Source organism: Ictidomys tridecemlineatus, unplaced genomic scaffold, assembly GCF_052094955.1.
Source record: "Ictidomys tridecemlineatus isolate mIctTri1 unplaced genomic scaffold, mIctTri1.hap1 Scaffold_135, whole genome shotgun sequence".
In the NCBI taxonomy this organism is placed as follows: Eukaryota; Metazoa; Chordata; class Mammalia; order Rodentia; family Sciuridae; genus Ictidomys; species Ictidomys tridecemlineatus.
The window spans coordinates 576078-593318 of NW_027521208.1; the positions used below are offsets into that span (position 1 = coordinate 576078).

The 17241-nt window shown below is 35.9% G+C and overlaps 1 long non-coding RNA gene across 1 annotated transcript in view; it reads left to right on the plus strand.

Moving 5' to 3' along the window:
- Positions 1-291: 291 nt before the first annotated feature.
- Positions 292-17241, plus strand: part of LOC144372586 (uncharacterized) — a 56756-nt gene continuing 39806 nt past the window's right edge. The window contains exon 1 of the long non-coding RNA XR_013432554.1: positions 292-383. This is a non-coding gene — a long non-coding RNA (uncharacterized LOC144372586). The remainder of the gene's footprint in view (positions 384-17241) is intronic.

The following is a 17241-nucleotide window of genomic DNA, read 5'->3' on the forward strand; positions in this document are numbered from 1 at the left end:
ACTGTTTGATGATTCAATTCAAGGACAAAATGAAATCAATTGATAATATTAGAATAGGAAAAAACTATATTGTGTTTGGAGTTAGGGCTTAATTTAAGAGTTCATTGAGTCAATTACTATTAAGTTTTTTTTTTTTTTAAGTTGTCTCATTTTGTGAAAACAAACCATGTTTTCTTTAGTCCTACACTAGCCAATGGTACAATGATTGGAATACCTAGTTGACCATTATGCATGTTGATTTCATGCCATAAATATTCCTTGACCCATATTGTGTGTTTATTTTTATAATAGGTGAGAAATTCATCCACTCTTCTCTTTAGTTCCTTGATCACAAGAATTTTTGGAGTTAAAAGGGGAAAGGATGAACTTTCCAAAACAAATAGGTAAGTAAGCTTCATCTAATGCTAACTTTTCTTTTTACACAAAATTGTCCTGGCCAAAAATAATTGTCGAAATTTTGCTTACTATTACAGATTCATCTGTAGCATAAAACTATAAAAATGGTATAATGAATTAACCTGTGCTGCCAAATTCTAAATCCTTGGGCAAAAATATCAACTGATTACAAAGTTGACCTTTCAAATCAACAAATATAAAGCAAGGAAGCCAGGGCTGAAATATAGACTTGTTTCTCACTGCAGTAACTATTCTTTTTTCTTTATGTCTTCTTCAAGTATTCCTGAAATGTCCTACATTCTTTTTTCCTGGTGTGTTATCGAGTATTTACTATCTGTGCAGTATCTTTAATCATATAGGCAAAAGTTTAAAAGATTGTGAGACTCTTATCAGAATACCTTCCAGACTACCTGTGCATTCATTACTCTCCTAAACGAAGGGAGAAAGTTGGAGATGTTGACTGTGTGAAATAAATAATGCATTTACTTTTTTGGTCTTTAATTTACTCTGTTTTTTCAGTAAGGCTTTTTAATGTCTGGAAGGAAATCTATGGAACCATTTTGGTTATTATTATTATTATTTTTTAATATAATGCACAAGTTCTGTTTATTCTTAAAGAGAAGCTTTGGATAGTTCTTCAGCATTTGAGGATTTAATAGTAGTGTAGTTGGCTTGCAGCTGTTAACACTAGATGTCACTGTCGCTGCATGTTTAATTACTCCCTTAAACTTTTAGAATCTAATTTGACATACAAGTCATTGTCTTAAGGACCTAAACATGAATTCAAGCCCAGCTTCTCTCTTCCCTAAACAAGTTACTATGCTTTTGCTTCAAATTTAGATTTTAAACTGGTATTTATTAAAATATGTCTTCTTGTGATGAAATTAAGTTTTAAGAACTAAAAGATATGATGAAATAATTTTTTGATATGCTTGTGGTAATTCTAGTGAAACCTGCTGTGGTGGTTCTGGAAATTGCTACTTATCAGCCTGTAAAATTCACCAAATATTTCAAAGAAAGGTAACTGGCTCTAAGTTTGAATCCCCTGAGTAAATGCAGGAATACTAAGAGATTTTTTTTTCTCCCCTGAGTTGTATTTTTAAAATAAATATTACTACTTTGGTAGCATGATTATAATTTTTACTTTATAGCCTTTTATTTTTTTTGAATATTTTTAGTTGAAGATGGACACAATACCTTTATTTATTTATTTTTAGGTGGTGCTGAGGATTAAACTCAGTGTCTTATGCATGGTAGGCAACTGCTCTACCACAAAGCCATGACACCAGCCCCTTTAGCTCTTTCTTAAAGTAATTTTTCCTGTCATTAACTGAAAATTACTAGTATTTGTTTCTTTTTAACTTTGTCTAATTTGTTAATAATTCTACAGTGTGCTTAAGTTTAAAATAGTTGTATCTTTTTATGAGACCATGATGATGTTTAGTAGTATGAATAAAATATGATATTAAGTAACAATTAAAGTTAATGTTAAAATTGCTCTTCTTGAATGTGTACATAAATTTTACTGTGCACCAGAGAAAAATGATCATTAATTTCATTTAGGTTGCAACTGAAAGAGGATAGAAGAATAAAAGGGCGATGAGATCACACAGTTTTACCCTTTTAGCTAAAGTCACACTGATGGAAATTCATTTCTTTTGAATAGAGAAGATTACAAAATTAATAACTTTCCTAGAAGAAGGGAAATGGAATATTTGTATAATTATTTTGACTAATGGTGGAAAGTGAAATGAAGGAATTAGGAAGTTGATATTTTACTTAAGTGTGGTGAACATTTTTTAGTAAGAGCCTGTATTTCAATAATCAGAAGACTGGCATGTGTCATCTCCTATACAGGCTTCTCTTTTCTATTTAACTCTTGAATTATCAGTTTCTTGGCAGGTCTTCTTAGAAGTTCTGCAAAACATTTAGTTTGTTAAATTTGCAATTGTTTGTGATTATTCTACTTTTGTAGTTTATTTAATTTTGTAACTTTTTGTTGAAATATTTATATACCCATTTTCTACATATTAATTCCCCGAAGGATAGGACCGTTTCCATCTATTCTTTGAATATATAAAGGGCACTTTAAGAATGCTACTTACAATGTCTTGTTGGGTGATTACTCAGTCATCAAATAACTAACCTCAGCTGATGACACCTCACAGCCAGTTAAATTTGCTTTCACAACCACAGGTTGTTCTGCATGCAGTCTTGCAAATGTGTGCTCTTGGTCAGAAAGGAACTGAACATAAAAAGAACATCTGCTTTTTTCCCATCTAGTGTGAAAAGAATGTCTACCTTGGAGTAAATAAACTTGGTTTCTAGGCATTTTGCTGCCACTGGAGATGACCTTAGTAGAGTCCCTTATTCACTCCATACTTCAGTTTCTCAATCTATATGACAGGAGTAGTAAGATCTAGATTTTATCTTCATGGGGTTATTAAGAGTCTACAACAAACTATTACAATTTTATTATTAATTTTTTTTAAAATTGAAGTCCTAAACAATTAGAGATATGGTTTGCTGTTTCTGTCTGTTGCCTTGTTGTTAGACTGTGCCTTTTGAGGACAGCACCAGGGTCAGAATCCTGTGTATCTGGTACCTTGTATACTGTCTGGTGTGTAGGAAGCATATAGAAATACTTGCTTAGTAGAAAAAGTAAATTTTATTACTGGGGAGGGATGGATAAAAAGTTTGTTTTCTACTCCTGCCTTTGTTCTCATAAAGCCACAATAACCAACGAGGTTATCCTCTCTGTGCCTTGAGTTTCTTCTTGCTCAAATAAGAGGTTGGGCCAAGCCTGAGGTGTCTTCCCTCTAAAATATGAAGCTGAGACTTTATATAATGTTACTAGAATTGCATGTTTGATAAAGTGCCAATGCCTTAGACAGTACCTGACACATAGTAGGGACCAGAAGTTTTCATTTAATATGTGGAGAAAGGACCAGGGGTCTGCCTCTCTGTATGAGTGTGTGGAATGCACTTAAGATTGAGCTTTTGAGCCCATTGGTCTGATCTAGATGTGTTCTTTGGATTATGAACAGTGAGAAAATACAAGTTTTACAGTCATGTTATTACACTGTAATTTTCTAACACTCTTTCCTTTCTGTTTGTTGCCATTTAACTGACTTAGTCTGACAGAATGAATAATGGATTCCATGTAAAATCGGAACATGCATAGCCCTGTTTTCTGGGGAAGGTGCTGTGCTTTCTGCTTTTCTATAGTAGCTGCCATCTGTATGTGAATGGACCGTCCTTGATAGCTGCTCATTCTTTATAGGGTAGCAGCTAAACCAATTGCATCTTTAACTCTGGGTCCCTTGTGTGTCTTAACCTTCAACTATGTTAGTTGCAGCTAAGTGGCAAGTGCCAATATATAGTAGTCTGAGAAGCTTTATTTTTGACTTTGTGGAGTGTCTGCTTTGCCAAAACTTCATACAGGTGCTCAGTGTACAGAGTTAAATAGTATTGCTTTTACATTTTCCTTTTGCTTAAACTCAACCTGTGAGCCAATAAGAACTTAATGATGAATAAGTACTTACCTTGAATTCAGTTTAAACATGAGGGCTCCAAAACTTGGGCTTTTGAGCTTACAGTTCAGCTGGGGAGAAATAAACTGTTACTTGTGAATCAGATGAAAATAGAAGATATCATATACTAATCACCTGCGCAATGTGATTTGGGTAATGAATGCCTTGGACATCTGTAAATGGAAAAAATAGAGTGATGTATTTTGGGGGAAATAGTATTTCTTATAAGGCTTTGGGGATGAGTAGATTTAAGGTCATGAAATAGACTGAAAAAGAGAAATGAATAAATAATTTTGTTTACTGTGTTAAGTGCAATTTCTATTCTGTATTATTAAGAAGAGCTCATATTCAAATTAAGAGCTTAGTACAGTTTACTATAATTTAAGAAGAAAATGGGTTTGTAAAAGCATCACTAGATCCAAATAAAATAATTTCAAATGACTGTATTGGGAGATGTTAGATTTATTTTATTTTCTTGGACATAAATGACAGAATTATTAGAATTATTTTTCTTAGTGGCATAGGTCTGGAGGAACCCTTCAAGGGGCATCTAACTCAGCCCAACTTCTTGCTTATCGGCAGATTTTGAAGCCATTTCCAGACTGACTGGCTTCTTTCCTGTTCTTCGTGTTTTCTAGGAAAAGAGATTCCACAAGTTTCTGTGGTTACCCACTCCATTGTTTAGGAAAGAATTGGTTTTTCAAGACTAAAATTGAGAGCTTTAGGGCAATTGAGTTTTTTATATTTTAGAGAATGTAATTATTAGAATTCAGAATAGCTTATTTGCTTTGAACCACATAGAAGCTTGTAGTAAACACTTACCTATTTGGCCAAACTGAAAATTGGAATTTTCTTTCACTGGGTCTGGTATAATATTAACATCCTCAGACCCAAAGAATTCTCATTTTCCCCATTGAATAACGTTCATTATGTTTTCAATCTGCTGGGTACTAGCATGCAGAGATGAATCAGAAATATTCTGTGCCTAAGGGGAACTGACAGCCCAGTGAAAAATATGGCAGCTATCTGTTGCATTGGATTCTGTTCAACTTACCTTGAGGGAAGGGAGAAGTTTTGTAAGGCAGATGGCATGTCTTTTAGTGTCTTTTGCCTATTCCATGGTTGGCTTGTGCCAGGCCATTTTTATGTGTCTAATTTAACTTTCACGAGATCCCTGCAAGGTGAATAATATCATCATCACTTTACAGTGGCGTAAAACCACAGGGAGTGAATTTTAGTTATTTGCCTGCTGTCGTATAGCCAGAAAGTGGCAGGACTGGAACACAAATTATTTTCATGTACAGGGCACTTATTTATCAATACATAGAGCCTGTCATGAGTAGTATTTTACTTTTTTGGTGTATGTCTTTAGATTTTACATTGCGCTAACTGTGGGAGACAAGCCACTTCATTCGTTCATTCAAAGTCTGAATGTGGACCAATAATCACACATTTTTAATATGGTATGTTGATTTCAGTGGGGGTGGGGCGCAGGGGAGAAGTTTGCTTGAGTTGACTCTAAGACCCTTTCTGTGGGTGTTGGAAGACCATATGAATTATGTAGTTTTTTTCGTTCGTGAATTTTATGTTTTTGGTGGGGAGGTTATTAGAGCAGTTTATTGCAAGTAAGACAAAGGCAAGAGAAAATACAGTATACCCGATAGAGGGGCAGGCAGGTAGGCTATGGATGAGAATGCCCATAAGTATTCTTTTTTTGAGTGAGCCTCACTGTTTTCATGTATATAAGAGATGAGGCAAGAGTAGGCCTTAAAGTTTCTAATATTATGCTGTTAAATCAGAAAGGTAAAAATCATACTTTTCTGGTTGGCAAGTAGAGAATGAATTAAATTAGCCCAGGAGGTTATCAGTTTTACTAATAAGAAATTTACCTTTTTCATAGTTAACTCTGTAAAACTCAATTGTTTGGTGCTATCGAGAGGGGATTTGGGGTTTACAAAAATTCTTGGCTGTGGTTCAATTTCTTTTAGACTTAATGTTTTACAGAATCTTTGGTTACATTTTTCACATCTTTAATTAAAATGACATAAATGAAAACAATTATTATTTGTTTTTATTTTCTAAAGGACCTAAAAAGTCACCCAATCCCATTTTCATTTAACAGATAAGAAAATTAAGGTGCAGAAAATTAAGTGATTTGCTCAAGATCACAAAGCTAGCATTAATATAATTTAATGGTTATTTTTAGCTTATAGGATGACTAGAACATTTGAAAAAATATTTAGAAATGAAGTTTCTATTAGCAACAATAATATTCATTTGAATTTAAATGATTCTAATGTGGAATATGAGGTTCATTCTCCCAAAGAGGCACTTTACTTGTCAGAGGATTTTAAATAATAATGATTTAAAGTTAAGAGCCCCATGATTTGATATAGTCTGGAGGTGTCATTCATGCATTTACCACAGATCTTTGTAGAACATTCAATCTGTTGCTTTAGCCAGGGTAGATAAATGAGTATTTTTGAGACTGAGAAGTACAGTACAAGTCTTGTGTAACCTTGTTGAGATGGTCTAGTCAGAATTAAGTCTGTACTGACATTTTTGTTTGCTGGAGAGTTTCATATTTCAACGTTTTGTTCATTCATAGGTTCATGGATTATAGGTAGGAAGACCACAAATGAAATTTGTAACCAAAAAGAAGTTCTTGAAAAGAAATATGTTCATGAACTTAAAGCGGGAATTACTCATTGTATGCTTAAATATTGACTCTTGCATGGACCAAGTAATCTTTGTTCCTTAGGACTGCTTCAGGCCATTGCCCTCTCTAATAACTGAGGCATTGTTGCTCTCGTTTGAGCTTGTTCTATGGAATCTTGGCAATGCATGCATTCTCTTTCTGCATGTAAAAGCATGAGTAAATATTTTTTCTTAGCTTTGATATTTTTGTAGCTTACATTTTATATGAGCCAGACTAATATAATGTAATACCAGGATTACATAATTTAAGACGTCAGGGTTGCTTCCAGGGCTATGAGATAAAGTATTCATTTATCAGGAAGTTTACAAGCTGTATTTGTTGCCCGTTCACTACCTGTAGAGAAACACCACAGAGCTGTTTTCCAAATGAGAAAATGGAGTCAAAGAACTTAAGGCCAGAGGGAATGGTTTTCTTAGAACTTAAGATAACATTTATAATTTGTTCAGAATTCAGTCCTAGTAACTATTGATTTTAGTAACATATAGTTTTGAAATTCCAGAAATTTCCAACAATTGTTGTTACACCAAAAACTATTTTAGATAAAAATATGATCAATAAAATTTTTTATGTGTGTCTAATTTAACCTTCACGAGATCCTTGCAAGGTGAGTAATATCATCATCACCTCACAATGGAGTAAAACGACAGGGAGTGAATTTTAGTTATTTGCCTGCTGTCATATAGCTGGAAAGTGGCAGGACTGGAACACAAATTATTTTCATGTACAGAGCATTTATTCACCAGTACACAGAGCCTGTCATGAGCAGTATATTACTTTTTTGGTGTTTGTCTTTACCGTTATTAGAAGAAGATACTTTCCATTTTCCTAAAGTCATGACATGGGGAAAGTAGCACCGCCAGTCTGGATGATGAACTGGTCAGCAGGCTGAGGACCTAATCTGTCAGACTGTGGTATGTGTACTTATGTGTTTGCTTGTAAATGGGGAAGGAGGGGAGGCAAGTAGTGAAGGGGGAATAGAGTAGTAAACACCTTTGAAATATAATAGACTTTAGGATTCACTAGAAGTACTGAGTTCTGTACCTTGGGCTAGATGTCCTAGTAAAAAATTAAGTAGCTATAGGTGGACACAATATCTTTATCTTATATTTGTGTGGTTAAAAAAATTAAGTAGCATACTCTTGTCATTGTCATTTTTCATCCCTCAAATAATAGCTCCATTTTTTAATATTTAAATGTAAGTTTGAAATAGTTCAGACTTAATAGTAGTTAGAATGCTTTTGGATACAACTAATAAAAAACCCAAATCAGAATTTAAACAGGGAAAAGTTATTACATATGTAACCAGGATGTTTTAAGGGGGATTTATTTCTTTCAGGTTGAAGCATGTGTTTTCTCTGTGTTTCTACTGTGCCATCCTAGACGTGAAGGCATGGACCAAGGGGGCTTTCTGGATGGTTACAAGATGGCTGCTATTATGTAGATGTTGGAGCCATCCTCCAGATATTAGAGTTGAAACACAATATTTATAAGCCGTGTTTCTTATTTCTTTTTGAAAACAATGACACTTCCTCCTGTGTGTGTTTCTATGTCCCCACCTTCACATCCTACAGGTTTTTATTCACATATTATTGACCAAAGTTAATTTTTAACATGTCCCAGCTTAACCCGGGTGGGGGAAATAGATCTGCCATAATTAGCTTAGACAAATCAGGGTTCTTCAGTTGGGCCTGGAATATATGTTAGCTCTTCCTGAAGCACATAACTAGTCTGAGAATGGTAAATTCTAAAAGTCAAGTTCCATTAAAAGGAAGGACAAGGTCGGGGAGAGAGTGTGAATTAAGCAATGTGTGTTACTATATTGATGTCTGATGTTCAAGGTCATCTCAAAAGCATTGAAAATGTTTTCATTAGGAACAGTGATTTAAATATAGGAAGATAATAAATATATTTTAGCCTAATATGAAAATTTATTTCCTTTACATATTTCCTACATGTAGTTGTAAAGAAATATGAAATAGTACAAGGGTCTAGATATTCGGTTCTGTATAATTCATTCTTTTTAATTTTTTTTATTCTTTTTATATGACAGTAGAGTGTATTTTAACACTATACATACATGGTATATAGCTTATTCTAATTAGGATCCCATTCTTGTGATTGTACATGATGTAGAATTATACTGGTCATGTATTCGCGTATGAACATAGGAAAGTTATGTTCAATTCATTGTACTGTCTTTCTTATTCTCCTCTCCACTCCCTTCTCTTCATTCTCCTTTATCTAATCCAATTGAACTTCTATTCTTCTCCTCTCCACTTTCCTTAACTGTGTGTTAGCATCCACGTATTAGAGATAACATTCAACCATTGGTTTTTTGGGGGACTGGCTTATTTCACTTAGCACGACATTCTTCAGTTCCAACCATTTACCAGCCAATGCCATAATTTCACTCTTCTTTATGGCTTACTAACATTCCATTTTGTATGTATACCACATTTTCTTTATCCATTCATCTGTGGAAAGGTACCTAGGTTGGTTCCATAGCTTAGCTATTTTGAATTGAGCTGCTATAAACACTGATGTGGCTATAATTCATTCTTGTAAATAGCTTGCATTTAAAAATTTTTCATGTAATTTCTTAGTCCATTTCATGTTGCTATAACAGAATACGTGATGCTAGGTAGTGCATAAAGAAAGATTTATTTGGCTCATGATTCTGGTGGTGGAAGGTGGTCCAAACAACATGGTGCTAGTATTCTGGAAAAGTTCCCTCCCCCACACCCATGGCTATCACAACATGGTCAGGAAGTAGAAAGGAAACCAATGGACTGCGTAGAAGGGCCAATTGCATGGTGTGGCTTTACTTTCCAATAGCCCAGTTTATCAAGAACTAATTCAGTCCCATGAGGTTTGACCTATTCCAAGACATCATTAATCTATTCATGAGGGTATAAGTAACCCTGTAACCTAGTTACCTTCCATGAGGACCTACCCCTTAAAAGTTTGACTACTCCAACATCATTTTATTGGATACCAATCTTCCAGCATATGTCCTTTTGAGGGATAAACCATATCCAAAACCATAGCACCCAGAAACAAAGTATATGTATGTCTTCACACATGAACCAAGTTTTGTAAAACATTAAAATAGAGATTCTGAATCCAAGCTTGAAAATGCTCTTTGACATTATGAATTATCTTCCTGGTTCACAGCTAATCTCTAATAAGATAACAGTGTTAACATGTTTGTTATCACAAACTCTGGTTTACTTTTGGAATTTGACCCATATATTGGTTTTCTTATCATAATGCCAAATAGTGTGAAGTCAAATGATCTTTCTAAATTTATGGGAATTGGCATTTAATTATTTTTGTTTCTGTGTCAAAAATCCCTGTTCTATTTCAATTGAATGTGGTATTTTGATGTGACTTTTTTGGCCTCTGAACTCAAATTAGGCCAATTGTTCTGAATAATCTCTCTTTCTTTTTCTGCCAAGTTTCTTTCTTTTCTGTCCTCTGAACTCTAACTGCTTTGTTCTCTACAAACTGCCTCTATAGAATTGGAACATGAGGCTGTCTGGGTCAGGGCAAACCAGCTGGGCTTGACAGAAGTTAGGGTTAGATTAGCTTCATTTGACAAGGATCAGTACGTCTGATCCAGTTGCTAAATCTTGGAAGACTAGAATTTTCCATTCTATAAGCACAATTCCATGACATCTTGCCTTTCTTTTGCTCTTAAGACATCTTCATCTTAGTTGTATCTATTTCTACAACCTCTCAAATCTGAATAATTGACTTAGATCCATCTAATGGTCAGCTACATACCCCTGTCCCGTAATTCACTTGATCCCCTCTGTCACCCCTTTAATCAAAGCTTTCCTATGCCTGTGGTTCCATTTCTGTGTAACTGGTGTCCAGGTTAGGCATTCTGACATTTTTTTTCTTCATCATCCATTCAGCAAGTATACGAGGTAGGTTCAAGCACTGAGGGGATGAGGGGATGACACACATTTATAAAATAGGATGCAAATCTCTGAAGAACAATGGAATAGGAGAGGCAAGACTTGGACTCAACTGTAAAGTTACCTATAAAGCAAGGTGGGAAGCTGAAGGTAACTGTGGACTTTGCTCTTCCTCATGGGAAGAGCCTCACTCCCGCTGCACTGTGCAGACGTGGCTGTAGCAGAGCTCTTGCTAATGTCTTTTAAACACACTTTCTCCCTGTGTCTCTTCCAGTTCTTCCATTAATGTGGGAAAATCTTCCCTCACCTTTTGTTTATATTGCTGCTAGAAAATGTGGTCAACGCAGAGCAATATTGGTGCTCTGCCTCCCCTACCTGCATTTGGAAATGTAATTATGTGTATTAAAAATATTGTGTCACTGACTTCTAAGGGTCACAAGTGCCTAGTTTCCCCCAGAAACCCAGCACAGGTCATCTCCAACTCCTTAATGCTTTAATTGAGAACTTTCCCTGAAGCTTCTATATTTCAGAGAAAAGAAGTTCTTTTAGTGGTGTTCTCCTTGATTGCTTTCCAATATTTCAATGAACTAGTTTTCAATTATTTATCATTATAAAAGCATATTGTTCCAGTGGTGAAGTAAATAACTTCTGTGGGCTACCTGCAATGCCACCATTTATAATATCATGTATTTCATTTGCCATATGACTATAAGTTGTGGCCTTCCACCAAGGAACATACTGTCCCTAAATACTTGATTGTGTATATCCTTCCTGTTTTCAGCCCTGGCTGCATTTAAAATTGTGCCCTTATGCATTGCCAAACTGGTTGGCTTGTCCATGAAAATTGAATCCTGTGGAATCCCTGGCATTTTCTGTGGATGTTTCTTCCTGCTCCCCATTAAATAGAATTTTTAATGGTTTTTTAGGGCCTTCTGTATAATAACCCTCTTTTCTTTCTTTCTTTCTTCCTTTCTTTTTTTTTTTTTTGGTAGTCCTAAGGACTACACCTGGGCTTCATGCCTGCTAGGCAAGTGCTCTACCACTTAGCTGTATCCCCAGCCTTCTTTATTTTTTATTTTGAGATAAGGTCTTGTTAAGTTGCCAAGGCTGGGATCCTCCTGCCTCAGCCTTCCAAGTAGCTGGGATTACAGTCATGTATAGTGACACCTGGAGTAATGTCACTCTTCATAGAATTATTTTAAAAAATCACAGTAGCAGAAGGAATCATGTTTCTCAATTTACCTTAGTCTGGAATGACTTTGAGCACCTAGCCTGATATCTATCAATAAATATGTATTAACTATCAACTGTATACAGGGCTTAGTACTAGGTGACACCAAAAAAGATCTAAGAACAGCCTATTCTCATGGAACATATAGTGTGCTTACAATGAAATAAAGTAAAACACAATCAAGGAACAGGTCAGTCTTATTGTGAAGTGACAGCAATGATAAAGAAGAAGAGAGAGGAATCAAATATTATACCATTGTTCTGGTATAATCCAAGAGGCGAGCATCTGAGGATTCTTCCCGTTTTTCTCTATGGTATATGTGATATAGCTCATGTGGTAGGAAGTGCTTAGAGGTAGGCCAGCTCTTTAAGGAGATTTCTCAGAGGGACTCCCTGATTTCTAGTGTGTATTCTTTATAATCAGAGGTACTCTGTAATTGGCAATATCTTATTCTCTATGGGGAACAATAAATGATATGTCAGAGTATTTTCTCTTCTCCTTGTTCTGTGTTTTTTGATCCGTTTACTTAGAAAAATCTTGAATCTTCAGAGACCTGGGTGCATTTGTGAATTAAAAGAAAACACTGGTACATTTTCAGTAGGTCTTTGGACTCCCAAATCTTTTCCTACACTCTTTCTTTTCCAACAGTCAGCCTTGTTTTTTGGTCCTTCAGGTACTTCCTGGTTTCAGTGCCATGGCTGAGTTTTCTTTCCTTATAGTCAAAAGGTTTGCTTTCCAACTAGCATCTCTCTTCTTTGTGGCCAGTGTGTCGATTTGGCATGGGGTAGTTAAGTATGGGCAGAACCTTGGTGGGGGGAAGATGACGCTGTGGTTTCCAGGACTTCACTCCTACTCTTCTGTTTCACTCTTCTTCTCTCTTTGTATGTTGAAAGTAATATGTGCTTATTAAGAAAAATATGAAAAAGTTACACAGTTTTATTGTCTTCACCTAGGCTATTGCATTGCAGTTGTCATTTTGCTGTGTTTTCTGGACCTTTTTTTTAATTCATGAGTATTTAGTTTTTATAAAATGTATTTGTAGTTATTCTACACACACCCTTCTTTTTTCACTGGTAGGAATCACTTTTCATTTTTGTTTGATAATTTATAATCCTCCTAGTTAAAAAAAAAATTAACAGACTGCTGTGTATCTTTGTTTATAAAGTGTTTTAATGTGTAAGCCTCTTTCTGCAAGTAGAGTCTCCTGTGTGTGATTTCTAGGTCACAGGACACGACTTGTTGTTGCATTCTATACTGTTAGGTTTTACATATTGTCATATTTCTTTTCTTTCTTCCTTTTTTTTCAGAGTTCTTTATTTTATAATTTATTTATTTTTTATGTGGTGCCGAGGATCGAACCCAAGTCCTCACTTGTGCTAGGCAAGGGCTCTGCCACTGAGCCACACCCCAACCCACAAGTTGTCATATTTCTTTTTTTTTTCTTAAGAGAGAGTGAGAGAGAGAGAGGGAGGGGAGAGAGAGAGAGAATTTTTTAAAAATTTTTTAGTTTTTGGCGGACACAACATCTTTGTATGTGGTGCTGAGGATCGAATCCGAGCCGCACGCATGCCAGGCGAGCATGCTACCTCTTGAGCCACATCGCCAGCCCGTCATATTTCTTAATAAATTAATTTTCTTGAAAAAACAGGTTCCATTTCACTTCCAGTCACACGTTTCACTTTTCATTTCACATAGTATAAAGTTTATTGCTCTAATTGGCCTTTTTTCTTTTTAAAAGAGTTATTTTTATTTTAATCAACAATCTTGAGCATTTTATCTGATTTTCCCCCACTATAGATAGTGATGCAAGGAATATTCTCTCATGAATTTTATCTTTGTCCTTTTTTTAAAAAAATTTGATTTTTTAGTTTGTAGTTAGATACAATACCGTTATTTTATTTATTTATCTTTATGTGGTGCTAAGGATCGAACCTAGGACCTCGCACATGTGAGGTGAGCACTCTACCACTGAGCCATAACCCCAGCCCCTGTCCATGTTTTTATGATTATTGAAAGGGAGATTGCTGGACTGAAGAATATAAACATTCCATGAAACTAATAGCCAAGTTTCTTTTAACTGATACCAATTAACACATTTACCAGCATGTGCAATCTTCCTAGTACTAAGAGTAAGCATTTTTAAAAAATATTTATTTTTTAGTTTTAGGTGGACACAGTATTTTTGTTTCACATTTATGTGGTACTGAGGATCGAACCAGTGCCTCATGCATGCTAGCAGAGCACTCTACCATTGAGCCACAACCCTAGCCCCAGAAATAAGTATTTTTTTTAGTGCAAATTTCAGGGAATGTGAGAAGGAAAAGACCTTGGTGTTTCAATTTACATTGCTTTTATTACTAGGGAGGCTGAACATTTGCTCAAGTTATTTGTTGGTTAATTGCATTTTCTTCAGCTTTGCTTTCAAGGCCCTTTTCACCTTATCTCGCATTATTCAAACTTACAAATATTTATTAAAGCCTGCCAACTACCTTCTCCCATTCCAAACATATACCCACACACTAATCAAGCTAATCTCCCTATTGTTCCTTTGAATGTTAAGCTTTTACTTTGAGTGCTTTTGTTCATGGTTTTTCTGCTCCTAAATGCCTGCCTCTCCCTTCTTCTTAAACTATGCTGATTTCCATCCTTGGGTTCAGTCCAATGGTCTTCCTAAAACTGGTTTTCTGGAGAGCAGACTCTGGGGCTGCAGCTCTGTAGTAGTCCATACTGCCTTCTTCAGGCTCTGCCCTAGGAGCAGGCAAAGAAGATGAATGTAGAAATAGGCATGTCTACATTTGATTTCTGGTGTAAGTGACTTAGTCCCCTGAGCCTCCATTTCTTTGTCTCAGTATCCTTATAAAATGTGAATGACAATAGAGTCTGCCTCTGGAATTGTGAGGAGCAAATGTGATAAAGCTAAGAGGGCCTAAGGCTGGTGTAGAGGGCCTAAGGCTGGTGCTTAGTATATAGGAAACTCTCCTTTAGTGCCCATTGTTTTAATTGTCATCTCAGCATTTGTTGTTTTTTTTTTGTTCCATAGGACTCTCCTGTACCACCCCAGAGGCTGTGTACTGTCTCTTTCTTGTAAATTAGTTATGTACTCTCAAGTGAACACAAGGTTCTAAAGGGGAGGGATTGCATTTTAAGTCTTTGCATGTCCTAATGCACTATGCTGCTTGAGTATAGTTGGGGAGCTTTGGTAGTGGTGGAAATTAGAGGAAGGCAGTGATGAGGACCTCATTTTCAGCTTTTCATAAGACCTTTACTAGGAGAACTTTCTCCTAGGGCCTTTTAAAAAATGTTAGCTTTTGTTGCTTATTCAGCCAACTGGAGTTACTCAGTAGAAAATGTTTAAGAGATCCAGATTATACCACCGGATTTCACTTTTCCATATAGTGTTTCAAAGTGTTGTATTCATTAGTATTTGTGAGAGGGCTGGGGATGTGGCTCAAGCGGTAGCGCGCTCTCCTGGCATGCGTGTGGCCCAGGTTGGATCCTCAGCACCACATACCAACAAAGATGTTGTGTCTGCCGAGAACTAAAAAATAAATATTAAAAAAAAATTTTCTCTCTCTCTCTCCTCTCTCACTCTCTCTTTAAAAAAAAATTGTGAGAAACCTATGGTTAATGTAAAGGGGGTCCGGCGGATCATCGGAGGGAGAGACCACACAAGAGACTTACTCCATGCAATTGACAAAAGGGGATTTATTGGGGATCCATTCCAGCGCACTGGGGCTCTGTGCTCACTCAAGGAGGGAGAGCAGCCCAGAGCCCAGAGCAAAGGTCAAGCAGAGCTTAAGTACACTTTTTGGAGAGGGCGGTGGGCTTTGCATACATCAGAACAAATCATCATGAGGCGCGGGGAAATTGAACAACAACTCTGAGACGTGATTGGCAAATCCATTGGCGGGAACAGCTCGGGCAGGGGTGATTGGTCATTCCTAAGCGGGTACACATTCAAACTGATTGGTTCGGGCCCTGTGACAAACTGCACAGGGCCTTAGGCTAAATGGCTAGTAGGGTGTTGTCTTAACTATCTCAGGAAGCTGGGTGTAACAGAGGAACTCAATAATAACCTAATCTTTTACATTTTAATTCAAGCCTTCCAGCTTAGAAACTTTACCCTTTCAGTTAATACCACAAGAAGCCATAAACTAAACCAGATTCTTTCCCCTTTTAACTTTCACATGCCCTGGATTAATGGCAATGTTACTCCCTCATTTACACCTGGTATTTCCTAGCATTCTCAAAAAGCTGAAACAATGATTCATGTTTAGGCACTGTGTAACTGGCTATTTTCATTTATTTAAAATAAAAATAACAAAAAATATCCCGGGTAAAGATCTCCACGTATTTTAGCTAGTGACAGATGCTCTGATCAGTATTTCTACTTAAGTCAGGCATTTTTTACATACACCTCAAGCCTTGCAATTAAGCTTTATGTCTTTCCAAGCATAACAGTTAACTAATAAACCAAAATATCAGCCTGGTCTGGCTTAGCTCAGTGGTCTTTTGATTTCTTCCAGTCTGTTTGATGTGGAGGCTTATTGAGATTTATCTACTGAGCTGTTCATAGTTTGTAGGGCTGGGAGCATTGACTATATTATATAAGATTCCATTAGTGACAGAAGAGTGTGGACAGTCTCTGCAGTGTAGATAGTCTAGCCAGTTGTACTGGTCATGATTTTGTTGAAATTTTTAAGACTGTTGTTGAGCTTTTTATTAAATACTCAATGGTTTTTCTTATTTCCCAGTTTATACTTCAAGCCTCAAAGCAGATATGCTTTGATTGGTTCAATTTAGTAGAAAGTTTCTTAACTTTCAGTATGCAGATTTAAAAACTTTTCCAGTTATTTGGACTAGTTATCATCAAGGGAAGTAAAAATAGAAATATATAGTAATCAATCATAAATATTGCTAGATGAGGAGGTAAACATCATTCCATTATATTGTTCAAGGTGGAAACAGCATTGGCATATCCAACTTTATAACAAAGCCTGCAGAGGGCTTTCTTATACTTATCTTATGTATTCCTAATAGGAATGTTCAATATGGAAAGTATTATTGTCCTCATTCTAGATGACACACTTGGAGTTTAGATGATTAATTTGCTACATGCCTCATACCTAGTGTGAAGCAGAGCTGGTGTTTGAATTCAAATGTGACTCCTAACCCAGTTATTTTTCCATTACATCAAAGTTTTTTTTGTTCAATAATATACAGTATTTCTAAAAGTAACAAGAGTTTTGCCAAGCAGTTTTCCAGTGGTTTAATCATGTCCTCTTTCCTGAGAAGTTGAGTAGAATTACTCATGTATACCCTGCAGGAGATAAAAAAAAAAGTGTCATATTAGAGGAATAATGAAACTTATCCATTTTTTTCTCCTTTAGTTGCTTCATGTACAGAATTGGGAAACTACCTGTAGGGCTTTTGTTTGAT